At 49.3% G+C, this 27,308-nt stretch overlaps 1 long non-coding RNA gene and 1 pseudogene across 1 annotated transcript; one reads left to right on the forward strand and one right to left on the reverse strand.

Annotated features, from left to right (window-relative positions):
- Window positions 1-612: 612 nt before the first annotated feature.
- LOC119285195 lies at window positions 613-7,330 on the forward strand (annotated as a pseudogene).
- A 2,266-nt stretch (window positions 7,331-9,596) lies between these two features.
- LOC119270266 lies at window positions 9,597-10,902 on the reverse strand. The gene is made up of 2 exons (XR_005134023.1): window positions 10,256-10,902; window positions 9,597-10,103 (listed from the first exon to the last, which is right to left on the reverse strand). It is a non-coding gene; the product is annotated as an uncharacterized LOC119270266 (long non-coding RNA).
- Window positions 10,903-27,308: the final 16,406 nt, after the last annotated feature.

The raw sequence follows: 27,308 nt of genomic DNA on the forward strand, positions 1-27,308 counted from the left end.
GGGATATTGCTTGTTAGCATTTTTGAAACAGAGGCAAAAGCTTTGCCTCATCCATTAATTAAGAAGGAAACGGACAAGAGTTTGCAACACATTGTGAAAGAAAAAAAAATGAAAAAATATTGCATCATGGTAATTACTTTGCCTCATCCATTAATTAAGAAGGAAACGGACCCACGTTTTTTGCTCCGGCGGTGATTCAAAGTTTAGCCTCGCTTTTTAGCATTCAAAAGAAAGCGTATGTGGTATTAGAATTTCGTTGACTTCAATGCACTCTATGCATGATACATCCGTGTATTTGGAAAAACATGCCTGCTAGCTAATGTACAAGTCAACTCCTTGCAAAATCATTCTGCAACAGCTGGTTAATTTTACTCTATCAAGTTGCACCAATAGGACAACCCAGAAAAAAAGACGGGGAAAAAGATGGAGATCGAACGGCTAGCAGCCTAGCACATGGAACGCCAGTTCAACACCACATTATTTGCCGTCCGCCCTAAAACCCCAGTAATGGCCAAGCCTGCGAGCGGCTATATATATCTGCATGCCATGCAGGCCATTAAATCCGCATCCACCGTAAAACTTCCTCTCCTACAGCAGACAGGTGCAGTTGTCATGGCATTTTCATCTCTATCAGTCGTGTTGATCCTGTGCCTGGCCGCGGCGGCGTCGGTGCAGCTGTCGACGACGTTCTACGACAACTCGTGCCCTTTGGCTCTTGAAAAAATCCTGAACGGCGTGGCAACGGCCGTGAAGAACGACCGCCGCATGGCCGCGTCGCTGCTCCGGCTGCATTTTCATGACTGCTTTGTCCAGGCAAGTTTTTCACATACTCAAGATATAGCCGGGCTGGACTTGCTCTGTTTCGGTTTTGTTCATTTGCTGAACACCTAGCTAGTGGCTAACGACCGTGCATATTTATGTTGCTTGGCTACGTACGTACGTACATGCAGGGCTGTGACGCGTCCGTTCTGCTGAATGAGACTAGCGTGGGTTACCAAATTGATGGATGACCCGCATGACATCATCTTTAGTAATGTCCCAACAAGACTTGAAGAACATTCCGGTGAACCCATCCGGTCCGGGAGCTTTGTCGTTGGGCATTTGCTTGATGGCATTGTGCACTTCCTCCATCATGAAGGGTTCATCAAGCGTAGCAAGGTCGCACTCGTCGAAGTGAAATTGATCCCAATTGAAGTCCTTTTTCCTAGCATTACTCTTTCCAATGATGTTGGAGAAGTGGTCAAGAATGATTTCCTCCTTTCTCTCATGCTCTGTGACCCAACCATTATTGTGCTTCAATCGGTGAATATAATTTTTTCGCCTCCTAGCGTTTATGTGCCTATGGAAGTATTTGGTATTGGCATCGCCCTCCCGCAAATTGGAAATGCGGGCACATTGTTTCTTCCTTGAACGCTCAAGGACCACCAAACTGACCACTCTTTTCTTGAGACGAGCCCGAAAGTCATGTTCAGCAAGGCTTAAGGCGCGAGATTCTTGTGCCACATCAAGCTCAAGAATGATTCTAAGGGCGGCATGCAGATGGAGTTTGGACTTGGAGAAGAGGCTTCTACTCCATTCAGAAAGCCGGACACCGGTCTTTTTGAGCTTATGGAACAACACTTGATAAGGTTCGGTGTGCACTAAAGGCTCATTCCAAGCCTTATGCACAATCTCGTTGAAACTCGGAAGGGAAGTCCAAAAGTTTTCAAATTTAAAGCTCCAAGGTCTTCTAGGGCCACAATCATTGGCAAGCAACAGCGGGCAATGGTCCGAGAGCGACGAGGACAGGGCATGAAGAATGTGATTGTTGAAGTGAATGTCCCATTCGGCGTTGCAAAAAAAGGAGTCAAGCTTGCACAAAGTAGGATTTATCCTTTCATTGCTCCAGGTGAAACGACGGTTTTGGAGGTGGATCTCTTTGAGCTCACATGATTGAAGGGCATTGCGGAAGCGGGTGATGCGACTTCTATTAATATTGTGCTTATTTTTGTCACGGGCCCGATAGATTTTGTTGAAGTCGCCTAGGACCAGCCACTTGGATCTAGATGCTGGCTTTTGGGTGATCAACTCAGCGAAGAAATCATCCTTTCTTGAGGCAGTAGAAGGGCCATAGACAGTGGAGATCTTGAAGGTGGTGCTAGACTCACGCAAGGTGATCGAGGCGGGGAGACAGAATTCCAGCGCCACAATGTCATTGATGTCAATGATGGAATCATCCCAGATCATTAGGATGCCACCACGAGTGCCCACCGCCGGTAACTGGGCGTAGCTACGAAGGCGAAAACCTCCCAGATATGCAGCAGTGAACTTGTCAACGTTGTCTAACTTGGACTCTTGGAGGCACACAATTTGACAAGATGAAGCTGCAATGGTTTCATGCACAGTAGTTCGACGGTCCAGACAGTTTAGACCCCTCACGTTCCAGCACAGAATGTTAATAGATTGTTCTAACATTAAAAAAACTAAAGCATCTCCCAAGTCTGAGCAGCAAAGAAACAAAGACTGCTCAAGCAGCAGCATGTTGCTCCACCTCCTCATGATCGAGCGCTTGCTCTCCACCATGGCTAATCAGGGCATCTTCAACAGCCTCCGCTTCTTGATCATCTAGTTTGAATAGTTTCCTCAAAGCCAGCATCGTGGAATCAGAGATCTCTTCCTTGAACAAGTTTTTTAGCACCTCCAGAGCAGCAGCGGTGATGTTCTGTCCGTCCTGGACAATGCCCAGGTTGCGGCACACCAGAGCCTCTGCTTGCAATGCGATGGGCGGCAGACGAGCAGGAGCCTTCGTCAACAACCTAGCGCTTGAGCAGCAGGCCACCATCCGAGCGGCCAATGGTCAAGCCCGCCCAAGTTTTGCGCCATGCAGCCGGCGGCCTAGGAGGCGTCCAATCCGGCGAGGGGACCAAGGTCGCCTGCTGCCTCTGGAAAAAAGGCTCCAGAATCGGCGGCAGCACGTCCACGCTGGAAGGTGCAGGAGTACGAGCCTATGAGGGTGTGGCGGACACAACGACCGTCTTAGTAGTAGGGCAACAGTCAGTGCTGCATAGTGTGCAGCAAGCGTCAGTGATGAAGGGCGGAGTCTGTGTAGCGGAGCTCATCACGGGAGAGGCCTCAAATCCTGGAGGGTGCGATGTAGATGAAGACGGTGAGGGGAGCACGGGCCTAGCCGGAGAGCAAATGCGGAGAGCTTCACTTGCAGTAGAATTAGTCACCAACACGGCCGACGGAGGCGTTTGCTTGGGCGGGGAAGCAGCATGAGAGATCTTCACTGTATGATCAACAGCAACATTGTCAACAGACTGACGGACGACCCTGATATCCGCGATGCTTGAGCCGATAGCAGACGCAAGGGCCACCGCCACAGCCTTGCAAGCAGCATCGGACTGTACCCCGGCGAGCCAAACAGTCGTCGCGCGACCTGAGTAGAATGGTGCTTGCAGCAGCACATCTGGAGCAGTGGAATCTTCCACCTGTAGAGCAGCGTCGCTGAGGTGCGGCCATGTCGACGAGGGTGGCGTCTGGGCTTGCGGAGGAGCAGGCCAACCACGAACCGGTGGCTGGGGAGCGAGTGGAGACACCGGTGGTGCTGCCGCAGGCCGTCGCAGGGTCTTCAAATCGCTGAGCGGACGCCACGCGTTGGTGCATCCTCGAGCACGATGGCCGGGCTGGAGGCAGCGAGAGCACCTGAAGGGGTCCCGACAGGTTCCAGCACGGTGACCCGGGGCGAGGCAACGACAGCATCTTCCGCGCATCCAGATAGGAAGGGGACGCCGAGCGGGGGCCGGAGCAGGAGGAGGCGGGGGGCGCGGGCCACGCTTGGAGCACACGAGCTGCCATCCCACGCCGGCCACATCTGCATCAGGCCCCGCATTCGCTGAGGAGCCGCTGTAGGAGGACGATGCGGCGCCATGAACACAAGGTGACGGAACGACGATGATGGAAGCCACCCGCGGTTGGGTGCCCTGGAGCTCGAGCGGCGTCTCCGCTACCATTTCCTGTGGCGCATCCTCTGGTATCTGGCCTTGGGGCGGCGACGAAAGGTCCGGGGACCTGGATCTGGCGCCCTCCTGTCCCAGCAGCGAAGAAGCCAAAGATACGCCCACAGAAACAACCTGCGGGATAAAATCCAGCGGCAGGCAAGCCAGAGGAGGCGGCAGCAGGCAAGGGCGCGGGGGATTGGTGGCCGGCGCTGCCGTTGTGGCCCGCGCCGGGATGGGAAGGTGGGGCGGCTGGGTTGGGGACGGGTCGCGGGACATGGCACCCGTTCAGAAAAAAAAGAGTAACCTCCATATTACCAACCTCCATTGGCTTAACTCGGCGAACGTTGTGCTCTTGCCCAAAAAGGATGGGGCAGAGGGGATCGGTGACTATAGGCCTATTAGTCTAATCCATGCCATAGCCAAGATCGTTGCTAAGTTGCTTGCGATCCGTCTTGGGCCTCATATGGATAACCTTATCTCCAAGGCCCAAAGTGTTTTCATCAAAAAGAGAAGTATTCATGACATTCATGTACGTGCGCAACCTTGCTCGTCGGCTCCACAAAAGCAAAACGCCATCCATCCTTCTCAAGCTTGACATTCGGAAGGCTTTTGACTCCGTGCGGTGGGACTACATTCTTGATCTTCTACAATGGAGAGGTTTCCCTAGTAAGTTTCGTGAGTGGGTTGCGGCCCTACTTTGCACATCTACCTCTCGGATCCTACTCAATGGTGTTCCTGGCCCCCCAATTAAGCACGGCCAGGGCTTTCGCCAAGGAGACCCTCTCTCGCCCCTATTGTTCGTCATCGCCATTGACCCTCTCCAACAAGTTCTCGACTTGGCCACTAGGCATGGGCTGCTTCACAAGATCAGAGGCCGTGGGGCTGTGTGTAGGACATCACTATATGCCGACGATGCAATGGTGTTCATGGCTCCCATCAAGCAAGATATTGACAACCTCGCATCCATCTTGGGCTGTTTTGGTGAGGTCACCGGATTAGAGACAAACTTCCAAAAGAGCTCCTTTGTCCCCATTCGGTGCGGTAACCGCAATCTGGGGGAGATCCTCCATAACTTGCCGGCGACCCGAGCTTATTTTCCCATCCGGTATTTGGGCCTACCACTTTCCATATGGCAACTCAAGAGAGCAGATTTCCAATTCCTTGAAGACAAGGTTGCCACAAGGCTTGTCCCTTGGGATGGGCAAAACGTCACCACTACGGGTCGTGGTACACTTGTCAAATCCGTTCTCACCTCGCAAGTCATCTACCATGCCACTCCTCTTATCATCCCGCCACCGGTCATAAAGAGCATCAACAAAATCAAGAGGGCCTTCCTTTGGGCGGGAACAGAAAAAATCACGGGTGCCAAGTGCAAGGTTAATTGGGCTGCCGTGTGCCGTCCAAAACACCTTGGGGGATTCGGTGCGCTTGACCTCGACAAGTTCGCTCGGGCATTGCGCTTACGTTGCCTTTGGTGCGAGTGGAAAGAACGGACAAGCTTTGGGTGGGTATGGGAAACCCATGCGACAAAGTGGACATCAACCTCTTCTATGCCTCTACCATCATATCAATTGGCAATGGTGACATTGCCTCTTTTTGGGATTCCTCTTGGCTCAATGGGAAGAAACCGAAGGACATTGCTCCCCTCATTTACTTGGCCTCATCACGAAAAAATTGGAAAGTCAAGGAGGCCTTAGCGGACGATGCTTGGATTCGCAAGTTAAGACTCAATATGATTCTCACCATGGAGCACCTTAGGCAATTTATTGAGCTTTGGGAGCAAATTCGCCACACCCACCTCCGCGAAGATGTAATTGATGAGATGATTTGGAAGCACTCGACGAGTGGGCATTATTCTCCGGCATCGGCTTACCGTGCACAATTCCTTGGATCTACGGTCACCACCTTCCGCTACTACATTTGGGGCGTTTGGGCTCCGCCAAAGGTGAAATTCTTTGCGTGGCTTGCAACCCGTAATAGAATTTGGACGTCCGACAGGCTCGCCAGGAGGGGTTGGCAAAATTGTGGACTCTGTCCACTTTGCCAATGTGTGCAAGAAAGTGGAGCACATCTTTTTTCAAGTGTCGGTTCACCGTAAGGATTTGGAACCTTATCAAAAACTGGCTCGGTCTTCATGTGATTGACACGGCAACTTGGGGAACCTTGCACTCACTCTCGCATTGGTGGAGAAACATGTCCGGAAGCAACATCCCCAATAGAAAGGCCATGGCATCCCTCACCATGCTAGTCGGCTGGACCATCTGGAAAGAGAGAAATGCTCATGTATTCCAACACAAATCAACTCCGGCACCGGTCATCTTCAGTATCATCAAAAGGGAGGCTAGACTTCGGGTTATCGCGGGTGCGAAAAAATTGGGAAACATAATACCGGGAGAGTAATGACTTTTTCTATATTTGAGGTGGTGTGTAACAAATTTTATTCTCCTTCTTAATTAATAGATGAGGCAAAGCTTATGCCTCTGTTTCGAAAAAAAGACTAGCGTGGGTGGCAACGAGCGGGGGGCATTCGGGAACGTGGGATCGTTGCGTGGCTTCGAGGTCATTGAACAAATCAAGAAGGATGTAGAAGCCGTGTACAAAAAGCCATACAACAACAATGGCCCCGTCGTCTCCTGCGCCGACATCCTCGCCGTCGCCGCCCGTGAGTCTGTCGTCGCAGTAAGAAAATGATCGCTCGCCTAAATTTGCTCGTGTGCCAAGTAGACCGGTTGGTTTGTGCATAGTTCCTGATTATATATATATATACAGTTGGGAGGGCCGTCGTGGGAGGTTAAACTGGGGAGGAGGGACTCCACCACGGCTAGCGTGACACAGGCCAATTAGAACCTGCCTGCGCCGTTCTTGGGCGTCGCAGGCCTCAACGCCAGCTTCGTCGGCAAGGGGTTCAACTTGACCGACATGGTCGCCCTCTCTGGCGGCCACACCATCGGGATGGCGCAGTGCCAGAACTTCAGGGGCAGGCTCTACAACAAGTCCAACATCAACACGGCCTATGCGACCAAGCTCAAGCTCAACTGCCCCAGTCCGGCGGCGACACCAACCTGGCCCCGCTCGACGACGACACAGCGATCCCCCCGAACCCGGACTTGTTCAACAACGACTACTTCATCAACCTCCAGTCCGAGAAGGGCCTCCTTCACTCCGACCAGGTGTTGTACAACGCCACCGCAGCCGCCAGTGCCACCGAGGACATCGTTAAGGCCTTCGCTTCTAGCCAGGCCGCCTTCTTTAGCGCCTTCGCCTCCGCCATGGTGAAGATGGCCAACCTCAGCCCGTTGACTGGCTCTCAGGGCCAGGTTAGGAGCGTGTGCTCCATCCCAACTAATTAAGAATCACCATTTAATTTGCACCCAAATGACAGCGCGCGTGCACCAACAAACCTGCTGCTTTGAGAGTCGAACCCCGTATTTTTGCTGCACAATGAACCGTGTGCTTTCAGCCCCTTGTGGTGCCACCTATATATTCCATTATTTGTAGTCACACATTGTATTTTTTTTATCCCAACATTCTTCTATATGTTCCTCTTCTATTCTGCAAATTATTCATAACATATTCAAAAATGATAGTATTTTTTGTATGAGATATTGGTTGACCTTATTTTTACGATTTCATAAGTTTCTAGCAACAAATCATGTCAAGTTTCCCAAAGTTTCATAGTAATATTTAACGGAAATCACTTCAGTCGCACACTTTTCACATGTTCCGTATCTGTTCAAAAAAGGTTTTACACATCTTACTTTTTTATTGAACGGGGTCGTTCTTCCACTCGATAAGATAGAAAGTAAGAGGTTAACTGTTTGGAAGTTTCTCGAGACGTGTCGTGCATGTAGAGTGTAGATCTTGTTACACGCATAGCGGGTTAGTGTAGTGGTGTGCGTGTGTGCGTGTGGGGTGTGTGTTATACACTCTGTTCTGTTTTACGACCTGTATCCATGTAACTGAGGCTAATTTTTTTTTTATAGTTTTAGCCAGATTTATGACAGGGGTCGTCCTTATTTCTACGTTGTTGGGGTGTTTTTATGGCACATCATAACCTTGCTATATTAAACTTGCGACAAAAGAGGCCCACAGAGGATTAGGTCATGAGTACATCTATTATGCAAACTCAAAGATAAGATTACAAGGCTAGATTATTTGATGCAAATATTTGGCATGCTAATTGTTGACAAGTATAAAGAATTGGCTCAAACCAATTACCAGACACACATTTTTTGACAAAGGATGAATTTTATAGGGTCAAAAACAGCATCAAGAGGATACAAACCCAAAGAGCACACATCTGATCTCTGCATAATTAGGATGCACACAGTCAATAAGTGTGCATACACACAAAAACATGACGGCAAATAGTAAAGTCATATAAGTCCAAAGTAATGCATAGCCGAGGAAAAAAGAAAAACCAAAAGCGATCAGATTTATGATCGACAAACTACAATAAACACCATATCCGCACCAATTATATCATGACATCACCCAGACAAGGAGGCTCTTCAACTGCAACGCCTTGAAGAATATCATCGCCGTCATCGAATCCAACCACCAATGTCAGAATCTAAGTTTTCACCCTGAAGATTCAATCGGAGCATATTAGAACAATGCCTTCCACCAGGTAACGGTGTAAAAAAACATCGTCATTGCCAGGTATAATCAGCTCGTGTCATACCTAGGCTTTCGCTCCACACTTTGCAACCGGGTGCTCGATTAGCACCACCATCGAAGTCATGCAATTGTTATTGCCATCACTTTTTTACGATCCAAGCAGCTACATGCGATGCAACCGCTGCCACTGCACAACCATTCTTGTGCGTCAAGTTGTCACACATAATTTGCACCTCACTGCCGAAGTCAACCATTGAATATTGAGATGAACACTCTCAAAGATCCTGCAATGACCACCGCCTTCGTGGAGTTGTAGGAGGTCGCTCCAGCAAAGTGTGTAGTCACCCTCACTCGGCCAATCGAATCCGAATCACCACCACCAAGCTGTGGATCATAGCGCCGCTAGCGGTCGCCACCAGATCAATGGTTGTCGTTCGCAAATCTTCATGGGATCAGGATGCCTATTAACCATGCCCGTGTAAGATGTCATAGATGACAACACACGTTGTCACATCTGTATGCGGGTCCTGGCGATAACTGTAGCGAGGAGACGCCGCACTTTAGGATCAAGTGTGCCGTGAAGAGCCCACAATGGCCATCACACGGCTCCATGCACCAAGATCCAAGAGATGCCCGGTGAGCCACCGTACATTAGCGTAAGCATGCATCTCGTACCTTTATACCTGCTTGACGTGCGAACGTAATGCCTTGTCCAGCCAAGATCTGGATGTCCCTAGTCCATTGGCTGCCAGAGGAGACACCGCACGAGAACCTGCGATGTGGGGCCACTGATCAACCACTTGATCCGGAGGGAAGACCCCGACAAGATCACAGGCCGTTGTACAGCTCACACCGCCCGCGGCGCCAGCCAACCACGCAGCACATCTCATGACATCACCCAAACGACGAGGCCAGGACCGTCCTTGGCCTTCTAGAGGCCCTTATGCAAACTGCATATAATGGGCTTGTACCCTATATACTACAAAAAAACATTCATGCCTATCATGTACCGTGAGTGTGAATTTCATTAGCAAATATGGTCTTAATACACCACGGATACATCATATATGATTGTAGGATTTGGATACAAACTCTAATGAGCTTATCTACAAGTTTCTTCTTTGGGCAGTGCTAGGCGCGGGTCCGCCGGCCCAAATTTGGGCCGGTCGCACCTTGCCCGTCCGATACGTGCCACTTGCACCTTTGATCTGCTCTCCCTATTTGCTTCGTCCTACTCCCTTGCCTCAAAAAGTCAACGAAGTGCCTCCCCTTCGTCTGGTCGGGCCAGTCCCATCTCGGTGCGCGCCATCCGCCTCGCCGGTGCAGCGGCTTCGACTCCATCGCACCCCCTGTTGTCACGCTGCCGTCGAGAATGATGCACCGCCGTCAGTGGTCACCATGGTTGCAACTCTGGCACCGCCAGTTCCAACCGCGGTCACCAGGGTTGCATCACCAGCGTCGCCGTGGTTGACGACTTGCATTGTCGTGTCCAGAAAAAAAAGTCTAAAAGCAAAAAAATCTTCATTTGTCACTTGAAGCAAAAAATTATCAGGTTCCAGCAAAACAACTCAACAGGAAGAACTCCGAGTTGTCAATTGTAGCAAAAAAATAGCTACTTCCAGCAAAAATATATAGTGGTTCCAGCAAAAGAAAACCTCAGCGGCGAGGGCGCGTCCATTTGCAGCAAGACAACTCAGCAGGAAAGAACTCCCAATGGTCGATTGTGGCAAAAAAAAAAAAGGTAGTTCCAGCAAAAAATACATTAGTTCCAGCAAAAAAAAAAGGCTCGACGGCAAGGGCGCGTCCGGTTCCAGCACATCGCGTGGTCGATTGTAGCAATTACCGATGCTGGTTCCAGCAAAATGGTTGGTTGGTTGCAGTAGAGTATATCGTCGGGTTCCAGCACAAATCGCCGCCCGACAGTTCCAGCACGGGCACCAGCCGGCTTGCAACTTCTCCGCCCGTCCGTTCCAGCATGGCCGCACGGTGAAGCTACGAGCGGTGGGACGCTCCTCCCGATTGTACGATGATGGAGCGCAAAGATGGTGCTACAGATCCTCTTCGTCGTCGACGACCGCGGCTTCGGAAGCAGCCGGATGGCCGGCTCGTCAGCTCGCCCATAGGCGACTGTGGTGCCCGCTGGATGCGCTCGATGGTGGAGCTCGCAGGAAGCCAGGAAGGCGCGGTCCTCGGTGGCTTCACCGACATCGGTGTGAGGAGAGCAAATAGTGGCGGTGGCTGGGTGCCCGCGCTGGGAAGAAGGGGATTAGAGGAGAAGACTTGCGTGGCTACGGGAAGATAGAATGAAGGGATGGGAGGATAAAGCTGTTGCTTCAGCGGTCGTGGGACCCACCAATCACACGTCACCGCGGGACATAGAGCGGTTGTGCGTGGTCTGTTGTGGCCATAGGATCGCGTTCGATCCAATGGTTCCGCACAGACCGGCGCAAGCCGAAGCCAGTCGGCCGGCTGACAATGTTTACCTTCTTCTTTTTTCTTTTCTCGCAACCCGTAAATGCCTTTCTCGCAACATTGTCACACGAAAAAGGAGAGATATCACCGGAATTCTTGAATCATGGTCTTTGTCTCTTGGAGTAAATTAGAAGAAATCCCACGCTGCTCCAGCTATCCAATAATTGAAATTCAAGCAATGCCACAACCAGCAAAATCTACCTTGTTGCAATGTCGTACAACAAGTGAGGAAGCAAGCAGAAGGTCAAACATCATTACATCAATTCATCATAATAGAAACAAATAGACAACGGTAAAAAAATGAGATCCAGAAAATTACAAGGAACTGTATGGACTGAACTCCATGTCTCCACCGCCTGCCCTCGGACGGTCGGCCCCAGACCACGCCTGCGAGCCGTTGTGCTCCACGACCCCGTGTTCCTTCCACTGGGGGCGTCACGCCTGGCTAGCTTGCCTCTGTGGCTCCGTTCGCCAGGGCCCTTGACGGTATTTTTAGAATGCAAAGAAATCCATTGAAGTGTGATACAACGGAAATTCATTGATTGGCTTGGGAAGTTGGGGTCGGTAATCAGTTGGATTTGGGGAAGGAGATGGAGAACGGGAAGTAGACGATGAGATGGCGGCGTGTTTCAGGGAGAGGGTGAAGGGAAAAAATAGGGAGTTGTTGGTGCGTGACTTCCGTTCATGCATGTGAGCACTTGTTCGTTTCCTAATGGCCGATGCTAGGCGCCGGCTGACCGGCGGAAGCGCGCCGGTCAGCTAATGATCGTTCGATCAAACTAATTTAATCCGTCCGATCATACGTCACATGGGCCGGTCATCCTTTTTCATTGCTTATACTATATTAATAACTACACAAACCGTTATTACTTCATAATCCATGCGTTGCTGTACTTGACGCCAGAAAATAAGGAGATCGTTTACTCCTCCTGCACTCAACGCTGGACGCCGGCCATTGTGTGCGTCACCGGCCCAACGCCTCCAGTCATGGCCGCTCGTACGTCGCGGCATAGGTGTCGGTGGCGTCCAACCAGCCGTCCCATGGTATCACAATTTCGAGCATTGCGTGTCGTAGGAGTCGTCGCTCATTGTAGCACATAGTCACCGCAGTAGTAGCACGCCACATGGCCGTCCCAGCAGCACCATGCACCACCGCGCATCTCCTTCCGCGTCACCACTTGCACCATGGTCAACCCTGCCATCTCTTGTTGAAGCTTTTTCTATCGCCGTTTGTAGCTTTTTTGGATGCCCGTTATAGCTTTCTTTGGCCTCGGTTGCAACTTTCCTCACCGCGGTCGCAGCTTTCCCTATCACTGGTCGCAGCCGTCGCGTCACCAGTGGCACCTCCATCGTGGGACGGTTGCATCTTGTCGTAGCAAGGTTGCAGCATTCCCCATGGTGTCGTAGTGGTCGGGCGCCCTCGTCGCCAGTGCTCGCCGTTCGCAGATCCGCCCTTGCTAGTCCAGCAGGAAGTAGTCGCCCCGTAGAAAAATGTCGGCGTCTTGTAGCAGGCTGACACCTACGTCATTGCAGGACCTAGCAGCCGCCATCATAGCACATCCGTCACTGCATCGGCATGCCGCCGGCCGCAGCTCTCAACGTTGCCGCTCACACCATTGGCGCATTCAGTTGAAGTTTTTTCTCACACCGGACGAAGCTATTTGCCTATTTCCATGTCGGTTGTGTTAAGATAACAAGTATGAGTTAGTGCTGCCATTAGCATGAAGTAACGTTGGGTAATTAGTACTTAGTGCTAGAATATAGAAGGACAAGAGTCCTCTCTTGATTATCCATGATCTATTCATTTGTAACTGATGTTGTCATTCAAGCTATATAAACAGAGCACCTCCGGCGAGGTTGATTACGGCCTAAACAGCAACACTAGAGTTTACATGGTATCAGACGCCATCTGACCAATGTCGACTTCTTCCTCCCCTCTCATGGCTTCCGTGCCAGCGGCCACCACCGTCGTCACCGTGCGTCTCTCTCGCGACAACCATCTCATGTGGAAGGCGCAGTTCCTCACGTTTCTGCGCACCTACAATCTCCTCGGCATCGCGTCCGGCGGAGAGATGGCCCCTGCTCCGACCGTGGAACAGACCACGGGCACAGGTGAAGGCCGCACCACCACTCAGGTGGAAAATCCGGAGTACACAATCTGGTACCGCAAGGACCAGACGATCCTCGGCGGCATCCTCGCTACCGTCAGTGAGGACATCTTGCCATACGTCATGGCTGCGACCTCGGCGGCCGAGGCGTGGGGGCAGCTAGAGCGGATGTTTGCATCGCGCTCCCGTGCTCGTCTTGTTCAGATACGCGCACAACTGGCTGCTCCGAAGAGACGCGACATGACGGGCACAGACTATTTCAAGATGAAGAAGACCTTGGCTGATACACTTGCGTCCATTGGACAGGCCCTTCATGCTGATGAGATAGTTTCTTACATGCTGTCAGGCCTCGGAGCGGAGTACGAGTCCCTCGTGGACTCACTGAATGTGAAGCCTAATCTGACTCTTGATGATGTCTACGCTGCTCTTCTTGGCCATGAGCATCGTCATGAGCAGTACAGCTCCGACCTCCAGCTTGGCTCGAGCTCCTCGGCTAGCTACGCCGGTGTCGGCTCCAACCACTCCGCCAACTTCTTAGGCAAAAACCAGGGACGCAGCAATCAAGGTGTACAAGGCCGTGGAAATTATGGTGGCGGTCGAGGCCGCGGCAATGGCAGAAATGGTCGTAGCGGAGGTCGTGGCTATGGTGGCAACAACGGAAATGGTGGGGGTCAGCGTCCCACATGCCAGCTGTGTGGCATAAAAGGGCATGTTGCCCTAAAGTGCCGCAAGCGCTTTGACTCCTCCTTCCATGGCGACGAGGAGCAGCACTCGGCGAATATCGTCGGAACTAGCGCTGGCTACCAGGTTGATCCTAACTGGTACTCGGACACGGGCGCAACGGACCATATCACCAGCGACCTGGATCGCCTCTCCTTCCGTGAGCGCTACAACGGCAACGACACTGTCCAAGTTGGCAACGGAGCAGGTTTGCACATCGAACATTTTGGTCAAAGTTCTATTAATACTTCCGCTGCTAAACCTCTTGTTCTCGAAACATACTTCATGTTCCCCACATAAAAAAGAATCTCATCTCCATCCATAAACTGACCAAAGACAATGATGTGTTCGTTGAATTTCACCCTGATTTTTTTGTCATTAAGGATCAAGCATCGAAGACAAGCCTGCTCCAAGGCAGATGTAGAGCCGGCCTCTACCCCATTCCGCCATCCCCCCTCCACCATGTCAAGGCTGCCATGCTTGCGTCGGTCAATAAAAAACAATGGCATCATCGCCTTGGTCACCCGTCGTCCCAAGTCGTTCAGTCAATTCTTAGTTTGAATAAACTTCCGTACAGTCGGAATCATGATGCATCTGTTTGTGATGCATGCCAACAAGCAAAAAGTCACCAACTTCCGTATGGTTCATCTAGTTTTTCCGCAAAATTTCCTTTGGAACTCATATATTCTGATGTATGGGGGCCTGCTACTATTTCAGTTGGTGGTTATAAATATTATGTCTCTTTTATCGATGCATTTAGCAAATTCACTTGGATCTATTTGTTGCATGCTAAATCTGATGTCGAGGCAGTTTTCATTCGTTTTCAAGCCCATGTTGAACGCCTTGTTAACAGGAAAATTCAATGCATTCAATCTGATTGGGGTGGCGAATATCAACGTTTGCATAAATATCTTCAAGCTCAAGGCATTGCACACCATGTTTCATGTCCCTATACCCATCAGCAGAACGGCGCAGCTGAACGCAAACACCGGCATATTGTGGAAACTGGACTCGCTCTTCTTGCCCATGCTTCCATGCCGGTTCGCTTTTGGGATGAGGCGTTCCTCACAGCTACCTTTCTTATTAATCGTCTACCAACACGTGTCATAGATAATGCGTCTCCCATGGAGCGTCTTTTTGGCACTAAACCCGACTACACCATGATGAAATCATTTGGTTGTGCATGTTGGCCACATCTTCGCCCCTACAATTCTAGAAAACTGGCTTTCCGATCCAAAGAATGCATCTTTGTTGGCTATAGTTCACACCACAAGGGATATAAGTGTCTCGATGCTAGTACTGGACGCATATATATTTCTCGTGATGTGGTTTTCGATGAAGCGGTTTTTCCATTTGCTCGTATGTTTGAAGCTACGCTTGCACCTGCCAATTCATCAACACTCCCATATGTCCAACTTTTGCCCCCCACCACACATTCACCAGCCCATTTTCCAGCCCCAAGCGGAAGTACTAATAGTTCCAATGATCTAATGGCCGATGTGCAGTCTGTTTCTTTTGATGCTCATGCAGATTCTGCTGCTGATTCGGAATCGACGTCATCTGCGCCTCATAGCATGGATCATGAGACAACCACGGTTTCTCAACAGATAACACTTGGCTCTGCAGCGGCCAACTCCGACACATATGGGTCGTCTTCTGGCTCAGATTCTCCTGCCACCTCGAGCTCAGGTTCTTCCGCGGTAGCTGATTCAGCGGCCCCGGCGCCTCCTGTACTGACACAGATGCGCCCGCACACTCGGTCTCAGTCTGGCATTGTCAAGCCGTACATCCGCACTGATGGCACCGTTACGTATGTGTGCACGACATCTTCAGAGGACCCCGCCGGGCCTACCAACTACACTGAAGCTGCACGACATCCATCTTGGAAGGCTGCAATGGATGACGAGATTGCTGCCTTGCATCGGAATGATACCTGGAGTTTGGTTCCATTTCGTCCAGGACTCAATATAATTGATAGTAAATGGGTTTTTAAGATCAAACACAAGGCTGATGGCTCTGTTGATCGGTACAAAGCTCGTCTAGTTGCTAAAGGATTCAAACAACGCCAAGGAATTGATTATGATGATACTTTCAGTCCGGTCGTCAAGCCCACTACAATCCGTGTTCTATTGTCTCTTGCAGTCACTCATCAGTGGAGTATACGACAACTTGATGTTCAGAATGCATTCTTGCATGGGGTGTTGACTGAAGACGTGTACATGTATCAACCGCCAGGCTACATCGATCAACAGTTTCCTCGCCATCTATGCAAACTAAAGAAATCTCTTTATGGCTTGAAACAGGCACCACGTGCGTGGTTTTCCCGCCTAAGCTCTCGTCTTCTTGATCTAGGCTTCCGCGCATCAGCAGCTGATGTCTCTCTATTCATATTTCGGAAAGGGGGGCTCCACATGTATTTCCTCATATATGTTGATGATATTATTATCATCAGTTCATGTGATGCAGCCATTGGTCGTTTGCTGAATCAGCTTCGTCATGATTTTGCCATCAAGGATCTTGGAGTATTGAGCTACTTCCTTGGCATTGAAGTTCAGAATGTTGAAGGTGGTCTTGCTCTTTGCCAGCGCAAGTATATACTAGATCTTCTAAAGAAGGCAGACATGGCAAACTCAAAGTCATGCATTACACCGATGGCAACAATGGAGAAGCTATCCAAACAGTCTGGGACACCCTTGTCTTCAACTAAGGCCACACGCTATCGCAGTGTGGTTGGTGCACTTCAATACCTTACACTGACGAGGCCCGATATCTCGTATAGCGTAAATAAGGTCTGCCAGTTCTTACACTCGCCGACTAAAGCTCATTGGACAGCCGTGAAACGGATCCTGCGGTATCTTCAGGGAACATCGTCATATGGACTCCTACTCCGGCATTCTCCATCCATGATGCTCAGTGCCTTCTCTGACGCTGACTGGGCCGGGTGCCCAGATGACCGACGATCCACCGGTGGTCATGCCGTTTTCCTTGGTGGTAATCTAGTAGCATGGAATTCTCGGAAGCAGCCTACTGTTTCTCGTTCAAGTACGGAGGCCGAGTACAAGTCTGTAGCAAATGCAACAGCAGAGCTCATGTGGATACAAGCGTTACTTGGAGAGCTTGGTATTCCAGAGAGCAGGCCACCGTCTTTGTGGTGTGATAATATTGGCGCGACGTATCTCTCCATGAATCCAGTTTTTCATGCTCGCATGAAGCATATCGAGATTGATTATCATTTCGTACGTGAAAGAGTTGCAAAAAAGGCACTTGAAATTCGACATATCTCAACTCATGATCAACTCGCAGATATACTAACCAAACCATTGATGGCTCAGCAGTTTGAAAGGTTCAGAAGCGATCTCAATGTGCTCCCCGCTTTTCGATCGAGGGGGGATGTTAAGATAACAAGTATGAGTTAGTGCTGCCATTAGCATGAAGTAACGTTGGGTAATTAGTACTTAGTGCTAGAATATAGAAGGACAAGAGTCCTCTCTTGATTATCCATGATCTATTCATTTGTAACTGATGTTGTCATTCAAGCTATATAAACAGAGCACCTCCGGCGAGGTTGATTACGGCCTAAACAGCAACACTAGAGTTTACAGGTTGAAGCATTTTTCACAAGTTGAAGCTTACGACCGTCCTGATTGAAGCTTTTTTCATCTATGATTGAAGCTTGTTCTGTAAATGGTTGCAACTCCTTTCGTTTTGCAGTGCCTGATTGAAACTTTGTATATCTTCCGGTTGAAGCTTTTTTCACCTATGGTTGAAGCCTTTTAAGTAACGGTTGCAGTTTTTTCAGTTTGGCAGTGGCTGGTTGAAGCTTCCGCTGTCGATGAATGAAACTTTTTTGATCTAGCTTTGAAGCTTTTTTTGTCAATGGTTGTAACACCCGTATCGGTGGTTTCAACATCTCGGCCGCCCCTATGTTTTTATTCATCGATTCCAGCTTTTGGATTCATCAGTTGCAGCGTATGTACATTCGGATGCAACAATTTTATAGCAAGAGTAGTACTCAATGCAAGCGGGAGGTAGATGAAAGGTAGAAGATAAGGCAAACGATAATTAAGGAAAAAAAGAACCGTCACGCAGGGCCCGCCATGTATATTTTGCTTCAACCAATGTTCATTTTTGCTATGACTAGTGACAAGAATCGCTACAACCATTCATGTCGACAGTAACGGCGGCGACCACGATTTGCTTCAACCTTCGTCGGTTGTAGATTTTCCCGCTGTTGGTTGCACCAAAAATACCAGCGCCGATGTCGCCACCACAAACTTCGTCGTGGCCGTTGCAGCAAATCACATATCCGATTGTAGCTTTTTCACTGCCGGTTGTAGCAAAAATGACCACCGGTGGTAGCTTTTCATGCTTCCAGTTGTAGCAAAAAATCGCAACACCTCGGCCGCCACCACAAAACTTCGGTGTTACCATTGCAGCAAATCACGTCATCGGAGGTACCTTTTTTAGTTGTCGGTTCCAGCAAAAACAAGTGCTGGTTCCAGCAAAAAATTCAATGATGCCAAAAAAACGCCTGACCCGGTTCCAGCTCGTCTCCATGGTTCCAGCTTTTCTGCAGATGCTTCCAACAAATCTTGAACATGTTTGCAGCTCTGTCGTCGGCCGGTTCCAGCAAATCTTGAGCACGACGCCTGCTCGGCTTGAAGCTTCAACCATGGCAGGGTGGCCGTCGCGCATGGGGGCGTCATCGTCGGCGAAGTTGTCGCAGCCGTTGTCTCGGCCAACCCCTACAGCTTCGTGGGTCGTCGTAGCAGAAAAGCACGTGAGCAGCAGAAAAAAGAAAGTGACGGCACAGGGTGGGCCAAACCATGATTTGCGGCGAACTCACAGTGTCCATGCTGCTTCTTGCCAGTAGGGGGCTTTTGCGAGGAGAGAGTGCGCTATCAGGATGGATTTGGGGGAAAACGGTGGAGGGTGAAGATAAGGCCGCTGGGTGTCGGTGGGCTGCCCCGCATAGGATACACATGGGGCTACAAGCAACCATGGATTCAAGTGAATCCTACGACGCACAAGCGACCGGCGCGTTGTTTCGGCCGGTCCGCCGAAAGCCAACGTTTCCCCTTCCTAATGGGCCTGGCCTTCTTCTATGCATACTATGTTTTTCTTCTAAAATATAATAGAGTATACATACCTACAGAGGATATGGGCCCCTCTTCGGACTGGGCCCTAGGCCGTCGCACTCGTCGCCATGGCCCGGGGCCGGCCCTGGACGAGTTGTTCAACATCAACGCCTTGAAAAATCCTCACCTTCACCGGAGCAAAACCACCAAGACTAGACTCTAGGTTTTCACCCTGAAGATTTAGTCAGAGCATATCCGAGACATGCCTTCAACAAAGTAACAACGTAAAAAAAACATTGCCAATGCCAGATATAACCAGCTCGTGTCAGACCTAGTCTTTCACCCAGACCTAGCCATGCCCTAGTTTCCGTAGGATAGTTTTGAGTTCAAATGATTTGAAATGGTTTGAATTTGGCCCAATTCAAACCATATTTAAATCCCAGGTTTAAAAATAAAAATAGAAAAAAGGAAAAAAAAGAAAAGCAGTCGCCACCAGATCCATGGTTGCCGGCCACGAACCTTCATGTTGAAGGCTGGAGGCGAGTCATGACTGCATGTCGCATATAGGCTAGAACACTTTCACACAGGTCTTGCATACAGAATGAGTGATCCTATTACACGTTCCATACCCAAGCGTAACAGGCCAAAGTGCATGCTATCAGGAGGCACTATGGTTGGCCCATATACAGAGGTGGATTGACCCGAAAAGTTAGCTACCGCAAGGCTCCTGCAAGGCGGGCGGCCTGAAAACTTGCCAAAGACCAAGCGAAGCTGCCTAATTGTCGCCTAAAATGATTGATTCTGGCCTAATTGATGCCTAATATGTTCTTTGAAAGATAAGATGAAGTTGAGTGCACTTCATTGATTTTTTCTTCAAAATCGTGAATCTAAAAATTGTTATGAAGTGTTAGAAGAAGAATTTTATGAAGTAATTCATAATAGTTCCTTGAATAAAAAGTATGATTGCAATGTTATTAGTATGTCTACTATGAATATCAATAATGTTAATGATATGCAAAGCTATAAGCTTGGGGATGATGTGCTTGATGATCATGATATTTTTAACCCCCCTACTAATGAAGAAGTTATAAAGGAAAAAATTGATAATCTCTATGATTCAAGTGATGAAGATGACAAACTTGATATTGCTTTTTATGATGACACTATGTTTGTAGGCACTATTGAAGATGATTTTAATATTGCTACTACTTACTATAATGATCATGATTGGGTTGTTAATTATGATATTTCTTGTGATCTTGAAAATTTATTTGAGCTTCATGATCAATATGCTATTTGTAATTTTTTTTGCAAACGTATTGTAAGTGGTTGTGAAAGAGCGCAAACTTTAGGTAAAAAGAATCCCATTATTTTGGAGAACATTCAATCTTATGAATTTTTTGAGAGAAGTGGGTTTGGAGAGGTCATAAATTTAGTGGATGTTAGTCCCACTATCTTGGAAGATTACAAACTTTTTATGCATGTGGAGGTCATAAATAAAATGTTTTACATGATAGCTATATTATTGAATTTGATTATAATCCTGCATGTAAATATTTTGAGAGAGACAAATATGGTTATATAAATTTTCATGTTACTCAGTTACCTCTCTTTGTGATAGAATTGTCAATGTTTCATTCTCCTTCTTGCATATGTTAAATATTTATTTGTCGGGAAACATAGTAGAAAACAAAATAAAATCTGCACCTATGCATAATCAGGATCAATATGAAGATGCATAACGGGTTGAGATCATGATCATTACCATCACTGAGTTGCAGCTGAAGAAGATTGTGTCGGTGTAGATCGTACTTGAAGTCCCTCGAACCGTCGATGAACAATACCGCAAACCACCCACGAACGATCCCTCGAACCAAAGACCAAAAGCACGGCCTCTTTACTTGATTGCAAGCATGCAACATTCACGATCCGGCAGCGCTTCACCGTCTAGAGCTAATCATCACCGGAATTAGAGGGAGGAGATTAGAACCACACTTGTCTTCTAATTATATGAGGATTAAATAATTAGTCTTGCTCTAATTAGATCAACTAGGATCAACTAGAACTATAACTAAAGGGACTAGAGGAGGCTCCAAACTAGTGTTCAAAAGAGCTAAATACCTCAAGTATATATGTGTTAGAAGGGACAGGGGGCAGCCAAGAGGAGGAGAAGGACTTGCCTCCCCTTGCGTATGCCAAGGAGGGAAGGGGAGTCCTTCGATGTCCCCAATTCGGCCTCCTTCCATAGGGAAAGCGGGCGCCTCCCCAGTTAGGCCTGGGTGGCCCAAGTTGCCTTCCACCATTTGGCCTTTTATGCCTGTCAATATTAAATTAAATATAAAGGTGTTATAAATATTTTGAGACCCTTTTATGTATGATTTTAACATCCCGGAAACATTTTCTACCTATATATATTTACCGGTAATACCCAGTATTACCCAATACTCTCCGAAACCCTTCTGGTGACCCCGAAATGCTTCCGAATCTTCTCGTAACTATTCCCAATATTAATGAGACAATTTCAAGAATATGTTCTCATCACTCACGTCCTACTAACACTAAGCACATCATGATGGCCTTAATCTTGTGGCCCCATAGGTTTGGTAACTCATAGACATGAATGAAACCATTCGTTCAATGACCGACAACGGAACCGTGGACATCCATTTCGGTCCCTATCAGCACACGAATGATATTCAAGTGAACCTTGGGTTATCATGTGATGTTCCCTTTGTTCCCTACACTTCACAAAACCCAGGATGCATCGGTATCCTCCTGAGTCATCACCATGCTCACTAAATCATTATCCTTGTTACCGGTTTTGTTCTTTCTCGATATTGTGTTCTAGCACCCTCATGACGTAGTCACATGTGTCTCGCCAGACTATGATGGATGTTGTCACACCGAGAGGGCCCTAAGAATATCTCTCCATCGTCGGAGGAGCAAATCTGACTCTCCAGCTATCTAGTCCCCTGCCAAAGTTTCCGATAAATCTGTAAGTTATTGTTATGATCACCGTGTTACAGGTGACGTTGTAGCAACCACAAAGTCCACCGTACGGTAAGAAGTGACTACAATACTCTCATGGTCTAAGGAGGAAAATCACATGTTAACACTCTTGTGTTATTACAATTGATTACAGACGATATTAACTCAATTCATAAAAGACAAATTTGGGTCAATTCAATATGATCGTTCTTCCAATGTCATAATCTCAATGTTTTTAGGACTATCATTACACTTAACGATATCCTAAAAAAATGTGATCACCAACAACACTTGAGCTAGTTCTAGAGGCAAGACTAGGAACCTTTTATTTGACCTTTATCATTCCACACGTGCACATCAGTTTTCCACTGAATCGCATATTCCAGGATCATAGAAGTAATAACATAGAATATAAAATCTATAATTATGAATATGGGAATATAATAATACAAATATTATTGCCTCTAGGGCATATTCCCAACAGTCTCCCACTTGCACTAGAGTCAATCATCTAGTTGCATGCTTGTGACACTTACGGCTATTTGGTGTTGCTCGTGCTTTGCTAGTGGTAGAGGCTTCGTCACTGGATCTGATACTCTTCTAATCCCAAGGTTATTTCTTTTAGCAATATTTGTTATTTTTGTTTAATTCTTTGTGTCACATTAGTGGTGACACTATATCTCTATATAGTCCATTTCATAGTAACACTATATCTCCATATAGTCCATTTGCTATATCTTCATATAGTCAATTTTCATTTGGTATTACACCATAGTCTATCAATAAACTATTATTGATCCATATAATATTATATTGAAGTCTTATCAAGCCTCAATCTAAATCATTTATAATATCCACAATTATGTTCATTTCTTGAAAATCGTTTCATAATTTATAGCCCGAATAGTTTATTTATATCAGTTATGAAGTTGTCTTGTGTAACCTTTACAACAAATAATTTGTGTAACTATTTACAACAATCTCTTCATCTTCTCTAAGGACAAGAAGCAAAATTTTCGTCCAACTGAGGTACTTAATATTTAAGCAATTACCCTAGTGAACATTTCTAGGATCACTATGGCACTTACTACAAACATATGGTTTTGTACGTTTGACAACACACATGATGAATTCAACCTCCGAAGTAAACTAAACTTTATTCATTGACACACATGTTGATCTACCATTGATTTTTGAACAGTGTTATGTTATGTGACATTTTGAGAAAACATTTTCTCCCACTGCAAAATTTCATCTATTTTGCGACATTTCACTTGTGTCACGCATAACCGTCTTTTGTTGTGGAAAATACCCCCGTGACATTTTCCCGCTGTCACCCCCACTGTCATCGAAGCGTCATCATGGAAAATAAAATTTTGATGGTACCACTTCTTCCGTCACGCAAGATCGCATTTTAGGTGACGAGCCAAATAATGTCACTGATTGCCATTTTTATTGACGACCCAGAATGTAACCTATGATAGCCCAATCTGTCGCGTAAGATCATTGGGATTTCTATTTTCATGCCCTCGGTTCCATAGTTCTACCCAGTTTGACCCATGGCAACAAACTCACCTCACTGTTATCCTTCTCCCTCTAGCTGATCCTCACATAAGGCCAAACGCACCATTTCCGTTGGGTCAACACCTTTGACCATTACGTGGATACAGGCATGTGGGCTCACTGTAAACTCTGGCCACGTCATCCAACCGACGGTCAGTTGCTGATAGATAGTAGGGCAGGGCAGACTTGCTGGTCCAGCCGATTCTGGTGATTGTTGGACGATATCTTGGCCTCTACGGGTTGCTGGTGCATGTGCGCACCGTTAGGTGGCATCAGGGTGGCCGAGGGTGGATCGAAACGGCGCCAGTGGGTGAGTTTAATCATGGCTGGAGTTTTGTGGTTGTAGGCAACATACCTCTAGCGCACAGATTCGGACACTTTTTTCGCTGATGTCGTTTGATACGTCTCCAACGTATCTATAATTTTTTATTGTTCCATGCTATTATATTATATGTTTTGGATGTTTTATATGCTATTTTATATTATTTTTGGGACTAACCTATTAACCTAGAGCCTAGTGCCAGTTTCTGTTTTTTCCTTGTTTTTCAGCTTCACAGAAAAGGAATACCAAATGGAATAAAACCTTCGCGATGATTTTTATTGGACCAGAAGACACCCAAAAGACTTGGAGATCAAGTCGTAAGATCCACGGGGCGGACCCAAGGGGGGGCGCCCCCTTCCTTGTGGCCCCCGCGTGACTCCCCTGACCTAATTCTTCGCCTATATATTCACATATATTCCCAAACCGCCAGAGGCATCGACGAAAACACTTTTCCACCGCCGCAACCGTCTGTACCCATGAGATACCATCTAGGGGCCTTTTCCGGCACCCCGCCGGAGGGGGATTCGATCGCGGAGGGCTTCTACATCAACTCTATTGCCCTTCCGATGAAGCGTGAGTAGTTTACCACAAACCTATGTGTTGGGGAACGTAGTATTTCAAAAAAAATCCTTGCTGCGGGTGCCAGCCTATTCAAGAGATGCGGACGTCAAGCCTCAGCAGCAGAACAAGAAATAAAGACAAGAATCAAGCGCTTACGGGTCGTCGCCAGTGAGCTCAGGCAGCCTCCGGACAAATTTGAAGCCTGAAAGCCGGCTGGAAGAGTCAACCTCGGGAAGCTCGGGGGCGGAAGGCGCGTCTGCGGTCCGCCTCGGGGCCGGGGCAGACCCGCGGGAGATCAGCCTGGTCCTGTCCTTCTTCGGGATCGGGGGCAAGCTCCCTCCGCCCTCCTCGTCATCATCCTCGTCGTCATCGCTCGGAGAGAGGCGGAGAACGTGGGACCTGCGCCGGGGGAGGGGAGCCCTCGACTCTCCATCAGTCGCCTCGGAGTCAGGCCCCTTTTCCCTCTCCCCTCCTTCCTCCTCTTCGCTGGAGTCGTCGGAGGACACGTCCACCGGTTCCTCGGGAGCCTCCGTGGGCACGGGCCCGTCCCCATTGAAGACGGGCATGGACTCCACTACCTGCTCCCAGTCGTCGCGGAGGAACAAGGGCGTAGGAGCGCCCTCCAACCTCGCCGCATCGCCCCCGACCAGCGATTGGAGGACCGCAGCCAGATCTTTGTTGGCCAAAACCCCGGGGCTCGGATGGGGCCTCCACATCGGAAGTGAGTACCGCCGAAGCGGAGCCAGCTGGTGCTCCAGGAATTCCCTCAGCAGCGACGCGCCGGTCAGCTTCGCCGCCACCGTATTGGCCGGCCTCAGATCCACGTCCATCTTCTCCAACACCAGCTTCGCGCGGGGGTCCGCGAGCTCCGCTCGACCCCAATCGCTGGAGCTCGTGGGTTGCTCCGTGGGCAAGATCAGCCGAGGGTGGATGCGCCCAGCATCTGCCAAGACCCACTTGCTCCTGAAGCCCTCAATCCTTTTCCCGGGGTTCGAAATGGCAATGGCGCCACCGTACGCGACGAAGCTCGCGCACGCGGAAGCAGGACCGCGAGAGGTCCGGAGATAGAAGTAGTGGCGCAGCAAGGCCACTGAGGGCTTCACCCCTACGTGAGCCTCGCAGTAATAGGTGAAGATGGCTAGGAGAAGGACGGAGTTGGGGTGGAGATGCAGAGCCTGTAGCTTATAAGGACGGAGGACAGAGAAGAAGAACTCGGAGAAGGGAGGAACCAGGCCAGCAGCAATGGCGCTTACAAAGAGCGGATAGAAGGTGCTCCCTTGGCCCTCAGGGGTGGCGGACCCGGCCTTGAACACTTTCGCCCCGTCAATGCCCTGCACCACCGCCATCCGGTGCAACCGGGCGAGGCTCGCCTCCGACACATTCGGCGGATCCAGGGCGGACGAGTACCAAGCTCCGGCCGGGGACTGACGAGGCGCCATGGCTTCCTAGGTCACGCGGTCGAAGTAGATCTGGAAATTTTGGAGGAAGGAAGGAGAGGCGCAGGAAAGGGGATCTCAGCAGCAACCGGAGAAAGCAAAAAAGCAAAGCCTAGGCAGATGCCGCTCCTTTATCAACACGTGCAGTTGCTGAGGCGCTCACGTCCAATCAACCGCCACGCGGCGCCCAAGGCCGCAGGCTGTTAGGGCCCGCGGCTCTTCGCTCTTGCCCTTTCGCCTCCCTGCACGGCCAAGTCCGGGCGCGCCTTGGACCCGGGGGCTACTGTTGGCGTTCTAGGAACGGGGGTCCCCAGACATGCCTGCCTGCGGCCTGCAACGTGGCTCAAAGGGAGGGCCAGCACGGCCCATCTTCATCAACACAGACCCAAGACCCTCGCGAGGGGCCAAGCCTCGCGGGGCGGACGACACGGAGCTTCCTCAGGCATGGCCTCGTTAGGCTGGCTCATGAGGAGGCGGAGAGGTCAAGGCGGGTACCTCACAAGGTGCCCGTGACGCAAGCCATGACGATCAAGGGCGCCAGGCGGGCGCCAGCCCGCGCAGTGTCCCCCTTTCCTCTTTGGTGCAAAGGGAGCAAGCGCAGGCGAGAGCATCAAGCAAAGGCACCCGTTTCGGTGCAACGAGACCAAGACCAGCCCAACGGCAGGGAGGAAGTCATTGTGGAGCCCAAGCCAGCATCACCACCAGAGCCTTTGGCAGGCAAGGACCAACTTTAGTCAGGATAAGTGTACCAGATGTTCCCCTTCAAAATGGCCAATTGTTGGCGCCCTTCCCGCTTAATATTTGGGAAGAGGTCCAGGGCCTTTGCCTATAAATAGGACTAGCCACCCCCAGGGTAGAGAGGATCGAAGATCGGCCAACCCAGAAACAAGCTGGAATCGGATCGAGTAGCATCACACAGAGAGAGAGAGAGAGAGAGAGAGAGAGAAGGGTGACTGAACTCCTCCTAGCAGTTCATCCCCCAAGCCAAGAACAGACCCTCGCGAGGCTGTTCCTCCTTGTATTGCTCATCATCATCAGCCCAAGAGGCAATCCACCACACCACAAACTAGAGTAGGGTATTACACCACAATGGTGGCCCGAACTAGTATAAACCCTGTGTCTCTTGTGCTGTTCTTTCCATAGCTTAGATCTTAGCGTGGCGGTGGGGTGCAGGTAGGTAGAAGGCAAAATCTCCACGCGCACCCCAGTGTTCGAACCTCAAGGGTCTGTTGGAACCCGAAATCCGACATTTGGCGCGCCAGGTAGGGGTGCGCCGGGATTCGTCTTTCACCGCCCCGTTCTCCTCCGACCATCGCGTCCATGTCTGACGCTCGTCGGGCCCGCGCCGAGCGCCGAGCCGCTCTCGCTTCCCGCGTCACCCAGACGGCTCCTGTCGGCGGGAGTCCTCGCTGTTCCCCGTCACCTGCCGTCAACGCCGCCACCGGCCCGACGGGAAACGA

The sequence above is a fragment of the Triticum dicoccoides genome, chromosome 1A (assembly GCF_002162155.2).
Source record: "Triticum dicoccoides isolate Atlit2015 ecotype Zavitan chromosome 1A, WEW_v2.0, whole genome shotgun sequence".
Taxonomy (NCBI): domain Eukaryota; kingdom Viridiplantae; phylum Streptophyta; class Magnoliopsida; order Poales; family Poaceae; genus Triticum; species Triticum dicoccoides.